This window comes from Stenella coeruleoalba (genome assembly GCF_951394435.1).
Source record: "Stenella coeruleoalba genome assembly, chromosome: 1".
Taxonomy (NCBI): Eukaryota; Metazoa; Chordata; class Mammalia; order Artiodactyla; family Delphinidae; genus Stenella; species Stenella coeruleoalba.
Genome location: NC_137169.1, coordinates 110,162,659 through 110,183,598, shown reverse-complemented (window position 1 = coordinate 110,183,598; position 20,940 = coordinate 110,162,659). Strand labels below are relative to the sequence as shown.

Here is a 20,940-nt window from a genome sequence, read left to right as displayed (position 1 = left end):
ACTCTCTATGTGCCAGGAAACGATCTGGAATAAACCAGTCCTGTCAGTAGAGGAGGTCACAGTGACATTTATGTTATTAACACTTCTAGACTTCTACTTTTTCTAAGAATAGAAGCAATATGTTTAATAATTCCCCCATCCCCAAATCCTTAAACTCAATATCACAGGCACAGAATGTAAGCAAATCTGGGATGTTCTCCAACGGATAAGCAATAGCACAGCTATGTCATTCTCAAAAATACTGTCTAGATATTCTTTCCTCTAAAATCAAATGCTCAGTGGCCACACTTCTAACAGTCTGCATTAGCTGACATTAAATGCATTTGTTGTGCCACAAGTCCATCTAAGCTTCCTTTTAGGTATTTTTTAATATGTCCAAGAGACAACACCTGCTTCAGGTTTATTTAGGGACATTGACCTATAAGGACATCAACTCCATTTTTAAGGTTTGACTAACTATTGTGGGTTTACCAAAGAAAAAGGACAGGAGAAAAAAAAGCAAATCACAACAAACCTCTTTAGGTCAGTTAAAGGCCATATCTCTAGCTGGGATATTAAAAAAATTTAATCTCACCAGCCCACACTCTAAAAGTTAATGCCACTTCTAACAGTCAACAGCAGGAAAAATAAACCTGCTAACAACCAGCCCACTCATTAGCGAAAAGCAGTTTAACTCAAATGCTGAGACCAAAGTATAATACTATCTACTCAGACAGTCCCACCCACCGTCAGCCACCAGCAAGGAAGGAAGAAATAACTGCTTAACAGAACAAAATAAGCTTAGTATTTCTTACAAGGATAACAATGGTCTAACTCTTGAGATAATACTCAGAAGGACAAAAGGTGGAGTGAAGGCAATGTACAGGGATTAGTAGCCACAAAATCTTGAAATCCCCAAAGTACCACAAAAACACTAAACTTGTCTATGAGTTGGAGAACAAGATATTGCTGCTGCTGCTTCTTGTCCTTTGAAATATACAATATTTTGTAGACCCTGCCCTTCAATGTGAAAGCAGGACATTAAAAAAAAATTGAAATTGACACTCAAGTTTTTTGGGACCATATATCTTAACTGTGAAACTAAACAGATCTATACCTTCTCCTTCCTACAATCAAACCACCTCACAAAAATAAGAAAACTAAAACAATCCAAACATGATTAATAAGTCCTTAAAAGTTTAAAATTTTTAGAGGAAAGGGAAGGAAGTTTTGAAAGGAGGAAACACAAGAACAAGGAAGGGGGAAAGCTTTAAAAGAAAGGAGGGGGGGAAATCAATGGGCCTCTCTTTTATTTGGTGACAAGCAAGTGCAAGAAAGTTCATCTGTAATTTGTTCAGTTGTCTGTCTTTTGCACATCTGTGTTCTGGCCAGAAGGGACTTTGAGGTTTTTTCTGCAGCACGTGAGCATCAGCGGGCTCTATCCTCTTACAGTAGTTCTTCTTTGTCTCAATAATCTCAAAGCCAAACTTTCTGTAGAAGTCAATTGCAGACTCATTGCTGATCTGGACATGTAGATAGATGTTGTCAAAAGTGCCATCTTTTTCACAGATGTTTAAGACATGATGTAACATTTTAGTTCCTATTCCTAGCCTTCAGTACGGTGCCAGATATCCTAGTGTCACGATGTAAAGTCCCTTCTGATTCTGTGAATGATCCACCCTACAGCATACTGCACCTACTGCAATACCATTGAAATAGGCAAGTTTTGCTAGCTCGCCAACCTCCAGCGCATTCTTATAGAACTTGTCATTGGAGCTGACTGGAAAGATGACCTGGTTTAATCTCTTCAACTGTTTAATATCATGTGGTGTCACGTCTCTCAGCTCGATCCGGCTCCCTTTCATCTTCCCCGCCTGCTGAGGCCGTTGTTACCACCGATAGCAACGCCGTTGTCGTCGCCGCCCTGAGCTCTCCGCGCCCTCAGCTCGGGCAGCTCCACCCCACAAGCCGGCTTCCTTGCTTAGGGCAGGGAGCTGAGCGGGTGACGGAGGCCGCGCGGCCCTGCGTCTCCAGAGAGGGCGGGGGTACTTCCCGCCGCCGCGCTGCTGCCGCCGCTTCTCCACACGTGCACACGGGGCACTCGCCTCCAGCCCGCCGCCGCAGCAGTCGCCAGCCAGACCCGCCGCCACGCTGTGCTGGATGAGTCTTTCATCCGTTCTCTCTCCTCAACTCCTACACTCCCTGCCCCTACCCCCAGCCCAGGACTTTGGACCTCAACTTGCGCTTAAGAAAATAGAAGCCTTCAGCTGAGAGCTTCCTTGTCTCCCCTCCACCAAAGCAACCAGCCTGCCTGCCTTTGCGCCTGTCTTCCTCATCCTCCCTCCGATCAAAGCTGAGCAGGTGCCCCTCCTCCTCCTAAAGAACTGTCCCTCCACGCGGGTCCTTCCATTCACACACGCTTATTAATACACGCTGTGGACCAGCCACTGCTCTGATGGTAGGGATAGAATCGTGAAGAAGATGGAGAAATTCATGCACTCTTGGAGCTCATATTCTAGTGGGAAAAGTCAGAAAATAAACATGCAAAAAATATTATTATTTCAGACAAGACCTAAGAAGAAAATGAACTCAATACATAGAAAAGAGAATGATGATGATGATGGTGATGGTGATGATGAGGGTGCATGTGTGTATGTGCTTGGGAGGCCATGAATGACCTTTCTGAAGAATTAGCATGTGAACTGAGACTTAAAACAGTGCGGCTGCCCAGGCCTGCTTTTTAAGTCCTCCAGTCCTCAGTTTCTCCTTCCTTTTCTATCTTCAATCTTCCCCTCTCCACCAGATCATTTCTTAGTGTCCTTTATCCTAAGAAAAAAGAAACATCGAAAGTTTCCTTGGCTCCTTGTTTCCCTCCAGCTATCACCCCATTTCTCTGTTCATGTTCACAGCCAAACATCTTGAAAAACAGTCCACTAAGACCATCCCTGACTCCGAACCACCCTTTGTTCCTCAGTCCCCTCCCCTATTCTATTCTGGCTTCTGTGCCATCACCCAGACTACTCTTGTCAAGGCACCAGCGACCTCTGTGTTCCCTGACCTATTAGTGTTGTTTGACCCAACTGATTCTCCTTGCTTTCTTGGGCTCCTCTCTCCTCCAGTCTCTCCAGACCTCGCCTTCCTTCCCTGGATGCTCCTGATCAGCTGGCTGGCCAGCTCCTCTCCTCCACTGCCAACCTTGAGACCCTGCAGTGTACCCTGCTCTGTGGGGCTGCTTCTCTTCTCCTTGGGTGATCGCAGCTATTCCCACAACTTTATTCCCACATTACCTTCTACGTGATGATGACTCTCAAATGTGTATTTCTGGCCGAAACATCTCTGAGCTCCAGACTTAAATATCCAATTATCTATTAGTTTTTATCTCTCTGTAAGGCTCCACCATCCACCAAGCCTGAAACATGGGAGTGTTTCTCTATTTTTTTTTCTCTCCTTTACTCCATACATAGAATCCACCTGTTAAAATTTCCTACCAGGCACTTCTCAGATGCATCCTCTTCTGTCACCACTGCTGCCATCTATCATCTTTACCCGTAATAACAGTAACAGGGCCTTTCATGCTTGCTCTGTCATCCATCCTTTATCAACTTTGCAGATAGTGTCATCTTTTTTTTTAAACATCTTTATTGGAGTATAATAGTTTACATTGTTGTGTTAGTTGCTGCTGTATAACAAAATGAATCAGCTATACTTATACATATATCCCCATATATCCTCCCTCTTGTGTCTCCTTCCCGCCCTTCCTATCCCACCCCTCTAGGTGGTCACAAAGCATGGAGCTGATCTCCTTGTGCTATGCAGCTGCTTCCCACTAGCTATCTATTTTACGTTTGGCAGTATATGTAAGTCCATGCTACTCTCTTACTTTGTCCCAGCTTACCTTTCCCACTCCCTGTGTCCTCAAGTCCATTCTCTACGTCTGCGTCTTTATTCCTGTCCTGCTCCTAGGTTGTTCAGAACCATTTTAAAAAAAAATTAGATTCCATATATATATGTTAGCATATGGTATTTGTTTTTCTCCTTCTGACTTCACTCTGTATGACAGACTTTAGGTCCATCCACCTCACTACAAATAACTCAATTTCATTTCTTTTTATGGCTGAGTAATATTCCATTGTATATAAGTGCCACATCTTCTTTATCCATTCATCTGTCGATGGACACTTAGGATGCTTCCATCTCCTGGCTATTATAAATAGAGTTTCCATGAACATTGTGGTATATGACTCTTTTTGAATTATGGTTTTCTCAAGGTATATGCCCAGTAGTGCAATTGCTGGTTGTATGGTAGTTCTATTTGTAGTTTTTTAAGGAACCTCCATACTGTTTTCCATAGTGGCTGTATCAATTTACATTCCCACCAACAATGCAAGAGGGTTCCCTTTTCTCCACACCCTCTCCAGCATTTATTGTCTGTAGATTTTTTTGATGATGGCCATTCTGACTGGTGTGAGGTGATACCTCATTGTAGTTTTGATTTCTCTAATGATTAGTGATGTTGAGCATCCTTTCATGTGTTTGCTGGAAATCTGCATAACTTCTTTGGAGAAATGTCTATTTAGGTCTTCTGCCCATTTTTGGATTGAGTTGTTTGTTTTTTTAATATTGAGCAGCATGAGTTGCTTGTGTATTTTGGAGATTAATTCTATGTCCGTCACTTCTTTTGCAAATATTTTCTCCCATTCTGAAGGTTGTCTTTTCACCTTGTTCATGGTTTCCTTTGCTGTGCAAAAGCTTTGAAGTTTCATTAGGTCCCATTTGTTTAATTTTGTTTTTATTTCCATTTCTCGAGGAGGTGGGTCAAAAAGGATCTTGCTGTGATTTATGTCATAGAGTGTTCTGCCTATGTTTTCCACTAAGAGTTTTATAGTGTCTGGCCTTACATTTAGGTCTTAATTCATTTTGAACTTATACATTTAGGTCTTAATTCATTTTGAACTTATTTTTTTGTATAGTGTTAGGGAGTGTTTTAATTTCATTCTTTTACATGTAGCTGTCCAGTTTGCCCAGCATCACTTATTGAAGAGGCTGTCTTTTCTCCACTGTATATTCTTGCCTCCTTTATCAAAGATAAGGTGACCATATGTGCGTGGGTTTATCTCTGGGCTTTCTATCCTGTTCCATTGATCTATATTTCTGTTTTTGTGCCAGTACCATACTGTCTTGATTACTGTAGCTTTGTAGTATAGTCTGAAGTCAGGGAGCCTGATTCCTTCAGCTCCGTTTTTCTTTCTCAAGATTGCTTTGGCTATTCGGGGTCTTTTGTGTTACATACAAATTGTGCAATTATTTGTGTTAGTTCTGTAAAAAATGCCATTTGTTGTTTGATAGGGATTGCATTGAACCTGTAGATTGCTTTGGGTAGTAGAGTCATTTTCACAATGTTGATTCTTCCAATCCAAGAACATGGTATATCTCTCCAACTGTTTGTGTCATCATTAATTTCTTTCATCAGTGTTTTATAGTTTTCTGCATACAGGTCTTTTGTCTCCTTAGGTAGGTTTATTCCTTGTATTTTATTCTTTTTGTTGCAATGGTAAATGGGAGTGTTTCCTTAATTTCTCTTTCAGATTTTTCAGCATTAGTGTATAGGAATGTAAGAGATTTCTGTGCATTAATTTTGTATCCTGCTACTTTACCAAATTCATTGATTATCTATAGTAGTTTTCTGGTAGCATCTTTAGGATTCTCTATGTATATTATCATGTCATCTGCAAACAGTGTCAGTTTTACTTCTTCTTTTCTGATTTGGATTCTTTTTATTTCTTTTTCTTCTCTGATTGCTATGGCTAAAACTTCCAAAACTCTGTTGAATAAGAGTGGTGAAAGTGGGCAACCTTGTCTTGTTCTTGATCTTAGTGGAAATGGTTTCAGTTTTGCACCATTGAGAATGATGTTGTCTGTGGCTTTGTCATATATGGCGTTTATTATGTTGAGGAAAGTTCCCTCTATGCCTACTTTCTGCAGGGTTTTTATCATAAATGGGTGTTGAATTTTGTCAAAAGCTTTTTCTGCATCTATTGAGATGATCATATGGTTTTTCTCCTTCAGTTTGTTACTATGGTTTCTCACATTGATTGATTTGTGTGTATTGAAGAATCCTTGCATTCCTGGGATAAACCCCACTTGATCATTGTGTATGATCCTTTTAATGGGCTCTTGGATTCTGTTTGCTAGTATTTTGTTGAGGATTTTTGCATGTTTGTTCATCAGTGATATTGGCCTGTAGTTGTCTTTTTTTTGTGACATCTTTGTCTGATTTTGGAATCAGGGTGATGGTGGCCTCATAGAATGAGTTTGGGAGTGTTCCTCCCTCTGCTATATTTTGGAAGAGTTTGAGAAGGATAGGTGTTAGCTCTTCTCTAAAAGTTTGATAGAATTCACCTGTGAATCCACCTGGTTCTGGGCTTTCGTTTGTTGGAAGATTTTAAATCACAGTTTCAATTTCAGTGCTTGTGATTGGTCTATTTATATTTTCTATTTCTTCCTGGTTCAGTCTCGGAAGTTTGTGCTTTTCTAAGAATTTGTCCATTTCTTCCAGGTTTTCCATTTTATTGGCATATATTACTTTCAGTGATCTTTCATGATCTTTTGTAGTTCTTCAGTGTCGGTTGTTCCTTCTCTTTATTCGTTTGTAATTCTGTTGATTTGAGTCTTCTCCCTTTTTTTATGATGAGTCTGGCTAATGGTTTATCAATTTTGTTTATCTTCTCAAAGAACCAGCTTTTAGTTTTATTGATATTTGCTATTGTTTTCTTTGTTTTTATTTCATTTATTTCTGCTCTGATCTTTGTGATTTCTTTCCTACTGCTAACTTTGGGTTTTGTTTGTTCTGCTTTCTCTAGTTCCTTTAGATGCAACGTTAGATTGTTTATTTGAGCTGTTTCTTGTTCCTTGAGGTAGGATTGTATTGCTATAAACTTCCCTCTTAGAACTGCTTTTGCTACATCTCATAGGTTTTGGGTGATCGTGTTTTCATTGTCATTTGTTTCTAAGCACTTTTTGATTTCCTCTTTGATTTCTTCAGTGATCTCTTGGTTATTTAGTAGTGTATTGTTTAGCCTCCATGTGTTTGTATATTTTATGGTTTTTTTCTTGTAATTGATATCTAGTCTTACAGCATTGTTGTCGGAAAAGATACTTGATACAATTTCAATTTTCTTAAATTTACCAAGGCTTGATTTGTGACCCAAGTTATGGTCTATCCTGAAGAATGTTCCATGAACACTTAAGAAAAAAGTGTATTCTGTTGTTTTTGGATGGAATGTCCTATAAATAGCAATTAAGTCCATCATGTTTAATGTACCATTTAAAACTTGTGTTTCCTTATTTATTTTCATTTTGTTTGATCTGTCCATTGGTGAAAGTGGGGTGTTAAAGTGCTGTACTCTGATTGTGTTACTGTCTATTTTCCCTTTATGGCTGTTAGCATTTGCCTTATGTATTGAAGTGCCCCTATGTTGGGTGCATCAATAATTACAATTGTTATATCTTCTTCTTGGATTGATCCCTTGATCATTATGTAGTGTCCTTCTTTGTCTCTTGTAATAGTCTTTATTTTAAAGTCTATTTTGTCTAATATGAGAATTGCTACTCCAGCTTTCTTTTGATTTCCATTTGCAGGAATAACTTTTTCCATCCCCTCATTTTCAGTCTGTATGTGTCCCTAGGTCTGAAGTGTGTCTCTTGTAGACAGCATATATATGAGACTTGTTTTTGTATCCATTCAGCCAGTCTATGTCTTTTGGTTGGAGTGTTTAATCAATTTACATTTAAGATAATTATTAATATATATATTCCTATTACCATTTTCTTAATTGTTTTGGGTTTCTTATTGTAGGTCTTTTCTGTCTCTTGTGTTTCCTGCCTAGAGATGTTCCTTTAGCATTTGTTGTAGAGCTGGTTTGGTGGTGATGAATTCTCTTAGCTTTTGCTTGTCTTTAAAGCCCTTATTTTCTCTATCGAATCTGAATGAGATCCTTGCTTAGTAGAGAAATCTTGGTTGTAGGCTTTTCCCTTTCATCACTTTAAATATGTCCTGCCAGTCCCTTCTGGCTTGCAGAGTTCCTGTTGAAAGATCAGCTGTTAATCTATGGGGATTCCCTTGCTTGTTATTTTTCCCTTGCTGCTTTTAATATTTTTTTTTGTTTAATTTTTGATAGTTTGGTAAATATGTGTCTTGGCGTGTTTCTTCTTGGAATTTTCATGTATTTGACTCTCTATGCTTCCTGTACTTGATTGACTATTTCCTTTTCCATATTAGGGAAGTTTTCAAGTATAATCCTTTGAAATATTTTCTCAGTTCTTTCTTTTTCTCTTCCTCTTCTGAGATCCTTATTATTTGAATGTTGTTGCGTTTAATGTGGCCTCAGAAATCTCTGAGACTGTCCTCAATTCTTTTCATTTTTTTTCTTTATTTTGCTCTGTGGTAGTTATTTCCACTGTTTTATCTTCCAGGTCACTTTTCTGTTCTTCTGTCTCAGTTATTCTGTTAATGATTCCTTCCTGAGAATTTTTAATTTCATTTATTGTGCTGTTCATCATTGTTTGCTTGCTCTTTAGTTCTTCTAGGTCCTTGTTAAAAGTTTCTTGTATTTTCTCCCTTCTATTTCCAAGATTTTGGATCATCTTTACTATCATTACTCTGAATTCCTTTTCAGGTAGACTGCCTATTTCCTCTTCATTTTTTTGGTCTGGCGGGTTTTTACCTTGCTCCTTCATCTGCTATGTATTTTTCTGTCTTCTCATTTTGCTTAACTTACTGTGTTTGGGGTTGCCTTTTCGCAGGCTGCAAGTTTGTAGTTCCTATTGTTTTTTGTGTCTCCCCCAGTGGGTAATGTTTGTTCAGTGGGTTGTGTAGGCTTCCTGGTGGCGGGGACTGGTGCCTGTGTTCTGGTGGATGAGACTGGATCTTGTCTTTCAGTGGGTGAGACTGCATCTGGTGGTGTGTTTTGGGGTGTCTGTGGTCTTATTATGATTTTAGGCAGCCTCTCTGCTAATGGGTGGGGTTGTGTTCCTGTCTTGCTAGTTGTTTGACATGGTGTGTCCATCACTGGAGCTTGCTGGGTGTTGATTGGAGCTGGGTTTTAACGTTGAGATGGAGATCTCTGGGAGAGCTCTGACCAATTGATATTATGTGGGGCCAGGAGGTCTCTGGTGGTCCAATGTCCTGAACTTGGCTCTCCCACCTCAGAGGCTCAGGCCTGACACCTGGCTGTGGAGCACCAAGACCCTGTCAGTCACACGGCTCAGAAGAAAAGGCAGAAAAGAAAGAAAGAAATATAAAGTTATTAAAATAAATAATTTAAAAATATATTATTAAAATAAAAAAGTAAGAAAAAAAAGAAGATAGCAACCAAACCAATAAACAAATCCACCATGATAACAAGTGCTAAAAACTAAAGTAAGATAAGCATATAAATAAGACACTAGTCAATCACATACAGCAAACCCCAAGTCTACAGTTGCTCCCAAAGTCCACCGCCTCAATTTTGGGATGATTCGTTGTCTCTTCAGGTATTCCACAGATGCAGGGTACAACAAGTTGGTTGTGGAGATTTAATCCACTGCTCCTGAGGCTACATGGAGAAATTTCCCTTTCTCTTCTTTGTTTGCACAGCTCTTGGGGTTCAGTTTTGGATTTGGTTTCACCTCTGCATGTAGATCACTCTCTTACGTCTGTTCTTCACCCAGACAGGAGAGGGTTAAAGAAGCTGCTGATTAGGGGGCTGTGGCTCACTCAGGCTGGGGAGAGGGAGGGGTACTGAATGCAGGTGAGCCTGCAGTGGCAGAAGCCAGTGAGACGTTGTAACAGCCTGTGGGCACACCGTGTGTTCTCCCAGGGAAGTTGTCCCTGGATCATGGGACCCTGGGAGTAACAGGCTGCACAGGTTCCCAGGAGGGGATGTGTGGATAGTGACCTGTGCTTGCACACAGGATTCTTGGTGGCTGCAGCAGCAGCCTTAGTGTTCCATGCCCGTTTCTGGTGTCCGCACTGATAGTTGTGGCTCACATCCATCTCTGAAGCTCGTTTAGGCAATGCTCTGAATCCCCTCTCCTCGTGAACCCCGAAACAATGGTCTCTTGCCTCTTAGGCAGTTCCAGACTTTTTCCTGGACTCCCTGCCGGCTAGCTTTGGCACACTAGCTCCCTGCAGGCTGTGTTCACATAGCCACCCCCAGTCCTCTCCCTGGAATCTGACCTCCTACGACCAAGCCTCAGCTCCCAGCCCCACCCGCACTGGCGGGTGAGCAGACAAGCATCTCAGGCTGGTGAGTGCTGGTCGGCACCAGTCCTCTGTGTGGGAATCTCTCCGCTTTCCCCTCTGCACCCCTGTTGCTGCACTCTTCTCTGTGGCTCTGAAGCTTCCCCCCCGCCCCCCGGCCACCCCTGGTCTCCGCCAGTGAAGGAGCTTCCTAGTGTGTGGAAACTTTTCCTCCTTCACAGCTCCCTCCCAGAGGTGCAGGTCCTGTCCCTACTCTTTTATCTGTGTTTTTCTTTTTTCTTTTGCCCTATCCAGGTATGTGGGGAGTTTCTTGCTTTTTGGGAATTGTGAGGTCTTCTGCAGCATTCAGTAGGTGTTCAATAGGAGTTTTTCCACATGTAGATGTATTTTTGATGTATTTGTGGGGAAGAAGGTGATCTCCAGGACTTACTCCTCCACCATCTTGAAGGTCCTGGCCAGATGGAGTCATCTTTTAAGGCCTTGAATCAAATCAAATGTTTCTTCTCTGCTTAAAACCCTTTGGGGTCTTCCCATTGCACTTTGAATAAAACCTTAACATCATTTATACAGCTTGAGGTCTGGTGGGATATGTGGTCATTCATATTAACAAAGATACACACATGCGTGTACATATTCACCCTGGCCACAAGGTCCCTGAGCCAAGATAACCTATTGGTAGGGGTCTGGGACTCATCAGTGTCTTGCAGACCCAATACCCAGTAAAATGCCTGACATGTAATTTGTGTTCAAAAATAATCGTTGAATAATAGATTAATGAAAGAAGTTTATTTGATATCATATTGAGTTTTACTGAATGGGAAGATATTATGCATGTTACCATTAACTTTGGAAGGTATTATGGAGAACATCTATTTTAAGTATAATGCAGACTCTGGAGCCAGACAACCTGGATTTAAAACTCAACTTTCTTAGTTATTATCTGTGAGACGCTAACTTACTTCACTTCTTTGAACCTCAGTTTCTTGTCTATAAAATAATGATAATAAGATGGCCTACTGCTATTATATATAGAATTGATGAACTACCAGGTCCTACTGTATAGCACAGGGAACTATATTCAATATCTTGTGATAAACCATAATGGAAAATAATAAAAGAAAAAGAATGTATACTTGCGTGTAACTGAATCACTTTGCTGTACAGCAGAAATTAACACAACCTTGTACAACAATGTAAACTATACTTCAAGAAAATAAACTAAAAAAAAGATGGCCTACTTCTTTTGGTTGTTATAAGGATTATAATGGTTAATATACATGAAGTGCTTAGAAAATATCTGCCACAGAGTATTTGCCATTATTATTATTATTATTATTATTATTATTATTATTATTATTATTACTACTCTACTCTCTACCTGGTACAGGAATGACTCCAACATTCCTGGCAGGTAGTTTTGCAATTCTAGTGATGGGGAATGCTCTTCCTGAAATCTTGAGCTACTTCTAACAAAATTCAAAGCTATTTATTGTAGGATTGGCCCCCTTCATTAGCATGGAAATCTATGCTAATAGCGACTCTATGCTAATTGTAATTATAGGTTGATTCCGGGACCCAATTCCAATGTGTGTGTGTGTGGGTTCTCCCACACTAACAAGCAATTTCCAGACACCAGCTGGGTGTCCTAATAATTCAACTCAATTCTGACACTATCTACCTGGAGATGACATCAGATTCCACAGGTTAAGAGCTCAGTTGTACAAGATTGCACCTTTGCCCTTGCCCACCCCCACCCCCAACTGCAAATGGCAGTCACTAGTCCAGATTGTTACCTGTGCTTCTGAGGGACTGGCTAGAGAAATCAGTTTCCCTGTGCAACTCCCTCCTTGGGTTCCATTAATTTGCTAGAGCAGCTCTCAGAATTCAAAGAAACATTTTACTCACTAGATTACCAGTTTATTATGAAAGGATGTAACTCAGGAACAGCCCGATGGACAGATACAGAGATGCATAGGGCAAGGTATGGGGAAAGGGCCCAGAGCTTCCATGTCCTCATGGGTTGTGCCACTCTCCCCTAATCTCCATGTGTTCACCAAACCTGGAAGTTCTCTGAGCCCACTCCTTTTGGGTTTTTATGGAGACGTCATTATATAGGCATGATTGATTAAAACATCGGCCATTGGTGATTGGTTCAAGCTTTAGGCCTTCTCCCCTCCCCAGAGGTCAGGGGGTGAACTGAAAGTTTCAACCCTCCAATCACTTGGTTGATAACCGGCCCCTGTCCTTAGGTAGGGCCCCAAAGTCACCTCATTAATATAACAAAAGACAGCTCTATGGTTTTCTTAGGAAATTCCAAGGGTTTTAAGAGCTCTGTGCCAGAAATGAGGATGAAGACCAAAACTATATTTTTTATTATAAATCACAGTATTACAGTAATAATCTTAATAACCCCTCGTATTTTACCAGTTACAAGGTGCTTTCACAAATATCTCATTTGATCCTGAGGATAGCCATCTAGGAGAAGTGTGGGTGAGTGATTGTCATTTCAATTTTACAGATATAGAAACTGAGACTGGGAGATTTGCCCAAGGTCGTGCAGCTACTAAGTAACCCAGGGCTCCATGATAAAAAAATTTCCAGGTGGAGGGCTTGTCTACCAAGGCTGTGTAAAATCATCCACTGGGACCATGAAAAAATATTTGAACTTTTCTCTATATTTGTCTCATCCTTTAAAATCATCTACATTTTACGTTTGTTTTCTAACTTATATAATGTTAGGATGATGGTGCATATTGATTGCTTATAAATAACATATATGTATTATATAAAGAGCTCAAATAAAACTTTAAACTTTTCATTAAAGTATGCTTTCATGAAAGTATCTAGAAAAGTGTAAATATCATGAGTGCACCGCTCAATGAATTTTCACAAACTGAACACACCAAGGTAAGCAGCTGTCAAATCAAGAAACAGAATATTACCAGTGATATTACCACGGTCTCCCTTCTGCTCCCTCCCATTTATTACCATCCACCCCCGACTCCTGTAACTGCTATCCTGATCTCTACAACACAGATTTGCTTTGCTAGTTTTTGCACATTATGTAAATGATATAAATGGAACCATACAGCATGCTTTATGTTGAGCCATATGAAATTGTCAATATTCAGCAGTTTTTGATCTTCATAAAGACAATTTCATGTGGTTCATCCTAATACTTTGTGTGTGTTTCCTTTCTCCCTCACTTAATTTTTACTTGTGAGAGTCATCTATGTTGATGTGTGTAGCTGTACATCATTTGTACGCATCACCGTACGCTATCACATTACGTGACTGTATCACAATTAGTTTATTCATTGATGGGCATTTGTGTAGTTTCTGATATCTGGCTATTATGAATAATACTTGAATGAACATTCTAATATCTGACTTTTAGTGACCACGTGCCGGGTATATGCCTAGGAGAGGAGTTCCTCCGTCATTGGCTTTCCTGATATTCAGCTTCAGTAATTGCTGTCAAAGAGTTTTCCAAAGCGGCTGCACCAATTTGCACTCCCGCAACCTCTCCAACACTGCACATTCTGTCTTTTTAATTTTAGCTCTTCCAGCGGGCGTACTGTTAGAGGTTTTAATTTGTACTTCTCTGATGAATAATGAGGTGAACATGCCTTTATCATGGGCTCATTGGTCATGCTCAAATATTTTGTATTAAAAGGTAGTGCACCGTAAAGAGCTTCAAGACTTGGGAAGAGTGGGATATTTTCTCTAATAGCCTGGACTACTTTTTTCTCAGACTGCTGTGCGGGAGGAAGTCCCTGTCTTCTGGTGCTGAGACCAGGGGAAAGGGAGTGGGCGCAAATGGAGAGGGGACATGAAGACTTCCCCTTCTCCTTTCCGCAGGGTTGGCTCTGGGTGTGAGAAACTTGTTCTGCAACCAGCACTCAGTTTTCTGCCCTGATGTGGTGTGTTCCTGGTCCTGGGGTCCTGGGGCAGATGTCTTTTCAGTGACTGGCTGGCAAAGGCTGTTTTCACTACATTCAGAGCAACCTGTTAGGAATTTAAGTGCAAGACTAAGTGAGACTTAAAGGACTAATAAAATATCGAGTCCAAACTTCCTATAACCTTCTTGGGTAGTCATTGGCCTCTTCTTGCATACTTTCAGCGACGGTGAACTCACTACTGCATGTGAAATCCTTTTCATTGCTGGGCTATTTAATTCCTGATATGAACAGAAATCTACCTTTCTGTACCCTGAACTCATGGACCCATGCTCTTTCCTCTGGGATCACATTTGAAAGGTCTGAAGACAGCTGTCATGTGCCCTCTAAGTCTTGCCATCTTTGTATGAAACTCCCCCATTTCTCACTCACGGCTCACGTGACAAGAGGCCTCACCCTTCTGCTCACATTCATTTGGATAGAGTAAAAGTTGGTCAGTGTCCGCCTTCAAGGGCAGTGTCCAGGAGGAGACTCCAGAGGCTGCTGACCTGTCCAGCTCTGTTGCAGATGCATCTCTCTCTGTGTTAGCACAGAGAGAGCTGCATCTGCTCCCAGCCTCCACATGGCCAGACCCTTCAGATCATTCACTTTTCCATTCAGACCTCATGTGCTAAGATAGGCTTTTCCAGACTACCTGACTAAACAGACTTCCTCACCAGACACTGTCTTGTCATCTTGTTTTATTCTCTACGTTTTCTTATTTATGCATTTGTTTAGTTGCTTTTCGTCTGTCTTCCTGCATTCATCTAAGCTCTGGGAGGCAGATCTTTATGTATCTCATTCATCACTGTATCTCCAGTGCTTGGAACAGTGCTGGCCCATACAAGGCTCTCAGATTTTCTTTAAAGGAAAGAAATGGTGGGGTCCAGATTTGAATTCCGGCAGTCGGATTCCTGAGCTTACGTCCTGAACCCCCATGCACATTGCCCCCACCCCATACATTATTTAACTCTGTCTTGCACATTTAGCCTTCCTCCCACTCTGTTAGATGCTACATCTCTGTGCTCTTGCCTTCGCAAGCACCTGGCTTTGGCTGGGCCCCAGTGTGTGCGGCCATCTCTGACTCAGGCCCAGCGCTTCCATGGCCAGTAGGTGGTGCTGTTGGGAAGAGAAAAGGGGTCTCCAGGGCTTTTAAAGGCTGGCCAGTGGTTGAGACTGTTGGAGAGGAGGAGAGATGGGGGTCTTCAGGTTAGATAGCTCTGCCAGCCCACCTGCCTCTTCTTCTAGCCATTTCCAGGTGTGAGGCCAGTGTCTGTGGGAGAGAAGAGAGAGCAGGGGTGGGTGAGTCCAGACCTGGTGCCCATTGGCTGAGATGTCCTGGGGCTAATGATGGTAGTGGGGATGGAGAGGGAAGACGTGGGGATATCCCCCACTATACTACCTCTCTAAGCCAGGACCTACCAGTTCGTGCTTATACAGGGCTGATCTGGGCACCTGCCAGTTGATCTAATGTCCTCCAGCCAACACACACACACACACACACACACACACACACACACACACACGCAGAATGGGGTTAGAGAGGGGCACCAGGCCGCAGGCACTAAGACTTCTGGGCTTGCAGTTTTCCGGAGAGGTCTTCCTATTCCAACCTTGGGCTGCAAATTTCTCCAGTGTGGAGAGTCTCATCTGCTCTCCCTCTGTATTCCCGTACCATCAAGCATCGTGTCTTATACATGCAGGTACCTGGTTAGGGTGATCATATCGTCTTGGTTCGTGGGGGACTATCCCAATGTTAACACCAAAGTCAGGCATCCTGGGAACCCCTTCAGTTCCAGGCCAGCCAGGATGAGTTTTGTCACCCTAACAACAAAAGAAGCCTCCTTCATCTCTGCCTCAGAGGACATGCTGGTTGGCTGACTCCGAGAGTGTCTAAAACTTAATGTGGTTGGTCCTATGAAGACAGCCAAAGAGCACAGCCAGGCCCATGGGCCATCATCTGGGGCTCTCGTGCTGACAGGAGACACAGGCCACTCACACACAAGGCAGCTGTAAGGGACCACAGACCCCTAGGGACCAGTGTGGGTACATGGCGCCCAGGCTGAAGTGCTGCAGGGGTCTCCCTCTACACTTAGGAAGTGGGCCTGACATCATGGAAGGTTTCCTGGAGGAAGTGAGTTTGAAACACATGGGTCGGCAGACACAAGCAGGAGGAGGATCCTGGATTGGAGAGGGGCAGGTGCAGGTGGTAAGGAGGCTATGATGGTTGTCAGGTGCACATGAGCGTGGAACAGATGGACCACACTGGCTCAGGAGAGAAGGGAGGTCCAGAAGGCGAGGTAGTAAGGAATAAAGGGGAAAGAGATGTGCTAAACCCTGGCTGAGAAGATTGGATTTGGAAGTTAGTGAGGAATTACTGTAAGGTGCCACTCAGGGCTGAAGTGTTTGGCCCAAAACACATACTTAGAAAAGTCCTAAATTTGGGGGAGCCACTTCTCATCACTTACCTGTCCTCCTCCTTTCCTTTAGCCTCAAGCCATGGTCCCTCTGCTGGTCTCCAGGAGTTTGGACCCCCGGAGGGCCTCTGGGGAATATATTAGAGGTCAGAGTAATTTCCTCTGTCTCCTGACCTCGGGGTCAGGTCTTCTGAATCTCCCTGTCCCACTAGGCTCCTCTGGCCCCAGTCCCAACTCTGCCCAAGAGAATTAGATGAGTGAGGTGAGTCTCAGTGCTAGACAAGCAGAGCGAAGCTTAGCTGTCACACTGGTATCATCACCCCCTAGTTGTACATCTCCAGTTCATAGAAGCATGACAAGTCCAAAAGCAGCTCCTGTCACCAGCAAACAGATCTCATCATATGAATTTTCTTAAACTGAACCCAAATTTGTAATTTCTGCCTATTTCTCTTCCAACTCCATCCTTTGCAAACTCACAGAAATCCATTTCCTCCCTCACAAAAGCACTTAAAATACGTGAGCAAGGCTATCCTGCTCCTTCGGCCAATTTCTTCTCTAGACTAAATAGATTTCAATAGTTGCTACAGTGAAAGTCCTCAGGCCACGGTTCCATCACGCATCCCCCTCCCCTGGGGCCTCTGGAGCCTGGCACGGGGCCTGTGCAGAGTGGTTCTCCACAAACAGCTACCGAAGGAGTGGATGAATCCCACCACCCTCCCTTATGCTCTTGTCAGTTTGCATCTTCTCTTGGCACACAGAGCCCATGGGTCCCACACTTGTCACATATTGAGTTAACTGGGTCAAAAGTTGAAGTCAAATCAAGTTAGAGAAAATTTAAAAGTTTATGGTACGAACAAAAGGACAGTTTGCAGAACTGGAAGACTTCTAGCAGAAAGTGGCAAGAAGCTGAGAAAAAGAGGGTCGTAGCTTGGTTTCTTTTTTTTCTTTCTTTTTTTGATGTGGACCATTTTTAGAGTCTTTATTGAATTTGTTACAATATTGCTTCTGTTTTATGTCTTGGTTGATTTGGCCCTGAAGCATATGGGATTTTAGCTCCCTGACCAGGGATCCAACCCACACCCACTGCACTGGGGAGCAAAGTCTTAACCACTGGACCACCAGGGAAGTCCCTAGAGCTCTGTTTTGAAAGTGAGGAAGTACATTGATCTCTACCGTGATTGGCCACTAGAAACCTGCATCCCTTTTTGGCTAACGGTGCTACACAAAATTACTCTTTTGTAGCTGATTGGCTGGGAAGCTATGAAATCATGCTGACATGAGGAAAGCTTAAGTTTGCTTATGGTCAGAAGCCAACAATTTGGGGGAATCAGGACAGTTTTAGTTTTGGTTATGTGGCTGTGGGTGTTTGGTGGAGGGATATATGAAAACTATGGCATCTGTTTGTGGTTTTCTTGAACAATTGTCAACAAGGACTCCTAGCATCTGCGACTCTCCCTGGCAATACGCTCCCCCCCCCCCCCCCCCCCCGCTTCTGAAAGGCTTCAGCTCAGATGCAAATAGCTGAGGGAGTCTAGGTGCTGTGGGCTTGGTCCTGGCTGTCCCCATGGCCCAGGTCTGTGTCACTAGGGCCCCAGCTCCAGCAGCAGCAGCAGCGCAGGAAGGGCTGGGTCAGAGCTCTGTGAGCATGAGCACGGTGCGGTGGTTCCTATGACAGAGCTTGATGAAGGCCTGCTGGCTCCCTGACGTCTGCTCCCCTATCTGCAATCTGCAGGTTTGTCTCCCTCCATCTGTTGAGGCCTCCCCTGTAATCAGCGGGTTATCCTCTTTTGGATATGGCTGGACTCCCCCTGCTTGTCTGCCCCGTGCTTCCGCTCAGCATCTGAGTGTCTGATCTTGGACTCCAATATGTGCACACATTTTTTTTTTTCTTTTTTGTGGTACACGGGCCTCTCACTGTTGTGGCCTCTCCCGTTGCGGAGCACAGGCTCTGGACGCGCAGGCTCAGTGGCCATGGCTCACGGGCCCAGCCGCTCCGCGGCATGTGGGATCTTCCCGGACCGGGGCACGAACCCGTGTCCCCTGCATCGGCAGGCGGACTCTCAACCACTGTGCCACCAGGGGAGTCCTGTGCACACTTTTAATGCCAGAGATCAAAGACGTTCCTTGGGCTTGAGCCAGGCTGGAAAAATGTCCCAGAACATCTTCAGCCCAGTCAGAAGCTTTCCTGCTGGGAAGGCTCTCTGGAGTCTCTTTGCAGGCTGGGGCCCTGGGGAGCAGCTGGTTTATTCCAAAATTGGAAAATGGAAGAGAAAACTTGTTCCAAGCAGGCAAGAGAACTGATTCAGACCCCTGGAGATGTTCAGGGACTTGATATGTGCAGGAGGTTTTGGAAAGTGTCCTTTGGTGTGTGTGGCCCGTGGAAAGACAGCTCTCTAGCTCTGCACAGGGATGCTGCCTGCTTGGATCTTCAGCACCTGCCACCTGGTAGGTGATCAGTGAAGCTCTGCACAGGATTACTGCCTGCTTGGATCTTCAGCACCCGGCACCTGGTAGGTGATCAGTGAGTGCTTCTTAGGTTCATGAATGAATGAATGAGAAGAAGACAGCTTCTAGAAACTTCATCTGTGTGCCATGGGCACTTTCCTCATGCAAATAGGAGTCTGTTGTGGAGTCAAAAGAAACTCTGGTTAGAATCTTGACTTCACTACTTACTAGCTTTGTGAGGCCAGACCAGTTCCTTAACAAAGGGGCAATATACACCCCCTGAGGCTACTGCCAGGATTCCCTTAGAGAATGTGCGTAGACCTCAGGGCCTGGCACTTGCCACCTGCAGACTCAGTGAGTGCCTGAGGGCTCCATGTTGCCGCTTGAAATCTCCCCCAAGTCATCTTCCAGCTCTTTCTTGCCTTAGAAAATCTCCAAGATTGAGACACTGGGGTGGTCCCAGTGCTGGAAAGACCTCAGTTCAGCCAAACAGCTGAGACCTTGGGCTCCCCTTCAGGGAGGGGCTGTCCTGGCCATCCATGGGGGCACAGCCATACAGGCTGAGGAGAAAGGGGGACCCGGGGGATGAGGGAGGAACCTCTTTACCCCTCAGGAGGCTGGCCCTTGACTCAAGCCTCAGGGCCCAGGTCAGACCTCAGGGCACAGCTGAGAAACCGCCATTGGTTCTCTCCTGTAAGTCTGGAGTCTACTCGGCCCTTTCATGCAACCTCAGAGCCCACAGCCTTGTGTATCCTCCACAACTGGGCAGTGACAGGGTGCAGGGAGGTGACCCAGGATGCCTGACTTTTCTGAAATCTGGCCAGATGGTAGGGCAGAGTTTGTGTTCATCTCAGATGCACACCTAGGTCTTCCCTCTGACAGGGATGCTATGCTTGTGGGTATCATGGCTCTTCCATGTAACTCCCCTCCTACCCATTTTAGCCCTTTTGTCTGGAAAACAAGGATCAGAGAGGAAAGATGCTGTAGTGGGAAGAATCCTGGACCTGAAGTTTTGAGGCCCCAGCCCCAGGTGGATTTTCTCAGGTGTAAATTGTGGGCATAGCTGAGCCTATGATATATTGTGGATGGGAGTGAGATGGTCCAGGTGCCCCTTAAGGAGGCTTCTTTGAGCATGGCTGTTCTATGTACCTTAGAGGGCTGTTTCTTTTTTTTAAAAAACAATTAATTAATTAATTTTTGGCTGCAATGGGTCTTTGCTGCTGTGCGCGGGCTTTCTCTACTTGCGGTGAGCGGGGCTACTCTTTGTTCCAGTGTGTGGGCTTCTCATTGTGTAGCTTCTCTTGTTGCACAACATGGCCTCTAGGCGCCCGGGCTTTAAGAGTTGTGGCTCAAGGGCTCTGGAGCGCAGGCTTAGTAGTTGTGGCATGCGGGCTTTTTTGCTCTGCAGCATGTGGGATCTTCCGGGACCAGGGCTCGAACCCGTGTCCCCTGCATTGGCAGGTGGATTGTTAACCACTGTGCCACCAGGGAAGCCCTGGAGGGCTGTTTTTTATTCCTATTCCAGATTATCAAAAAAGGAAAAAATAGTCATCACAAGCACAGCAGGTGGTTGGTTGGTGGAGAGGAATAAGCACACATCAAGTCAGGCATTAGTTTTAGGATCAGCTTTATTCTGCATTTTACCTTCACCAGGGAGAAGAAAGCAAAGAAGCTGGAGAACAGACCAGCCTGCACCACACAGTCACAAATCACATCTCTAAAGAGTATACATGGTGGAAATAAAGGGCCTAAAGCAGGTCAGCAATGAAGCAAAAAGATCAACCATCAGGACCCCAAACATTTCATCTCATCTTTCCTTATTGGCTGTTTGGAATCAATTTCATTTAGTTTCCTTTTTAAAAGCACAGCCAACATTCCAACATCTAATCATTTTCTGTTCTTTTTTGGGGATGCAGAGACA

General features: G+C 43.6%; 1 pseudogene across 1 annotated transcript; it reads right to left on the bottom strand.

The window, feature by feature from the left end:
- Positions 1 to 1,021: 1,021 nt before the first annotated feature.
- Positions 1,022 to 1,844, bottom strand: LOC307191085 (N-alpha-acetyltransferase 50-like; annotated as a pseudogene). Its single transcript has one exon. The product of its transcript is annotated as an N-alpha-acetyltransferase 50-like (transcript).
- Between the last annotated feature and the right edge of the window lie 19,096 nt (positions 1,845 to 20,940).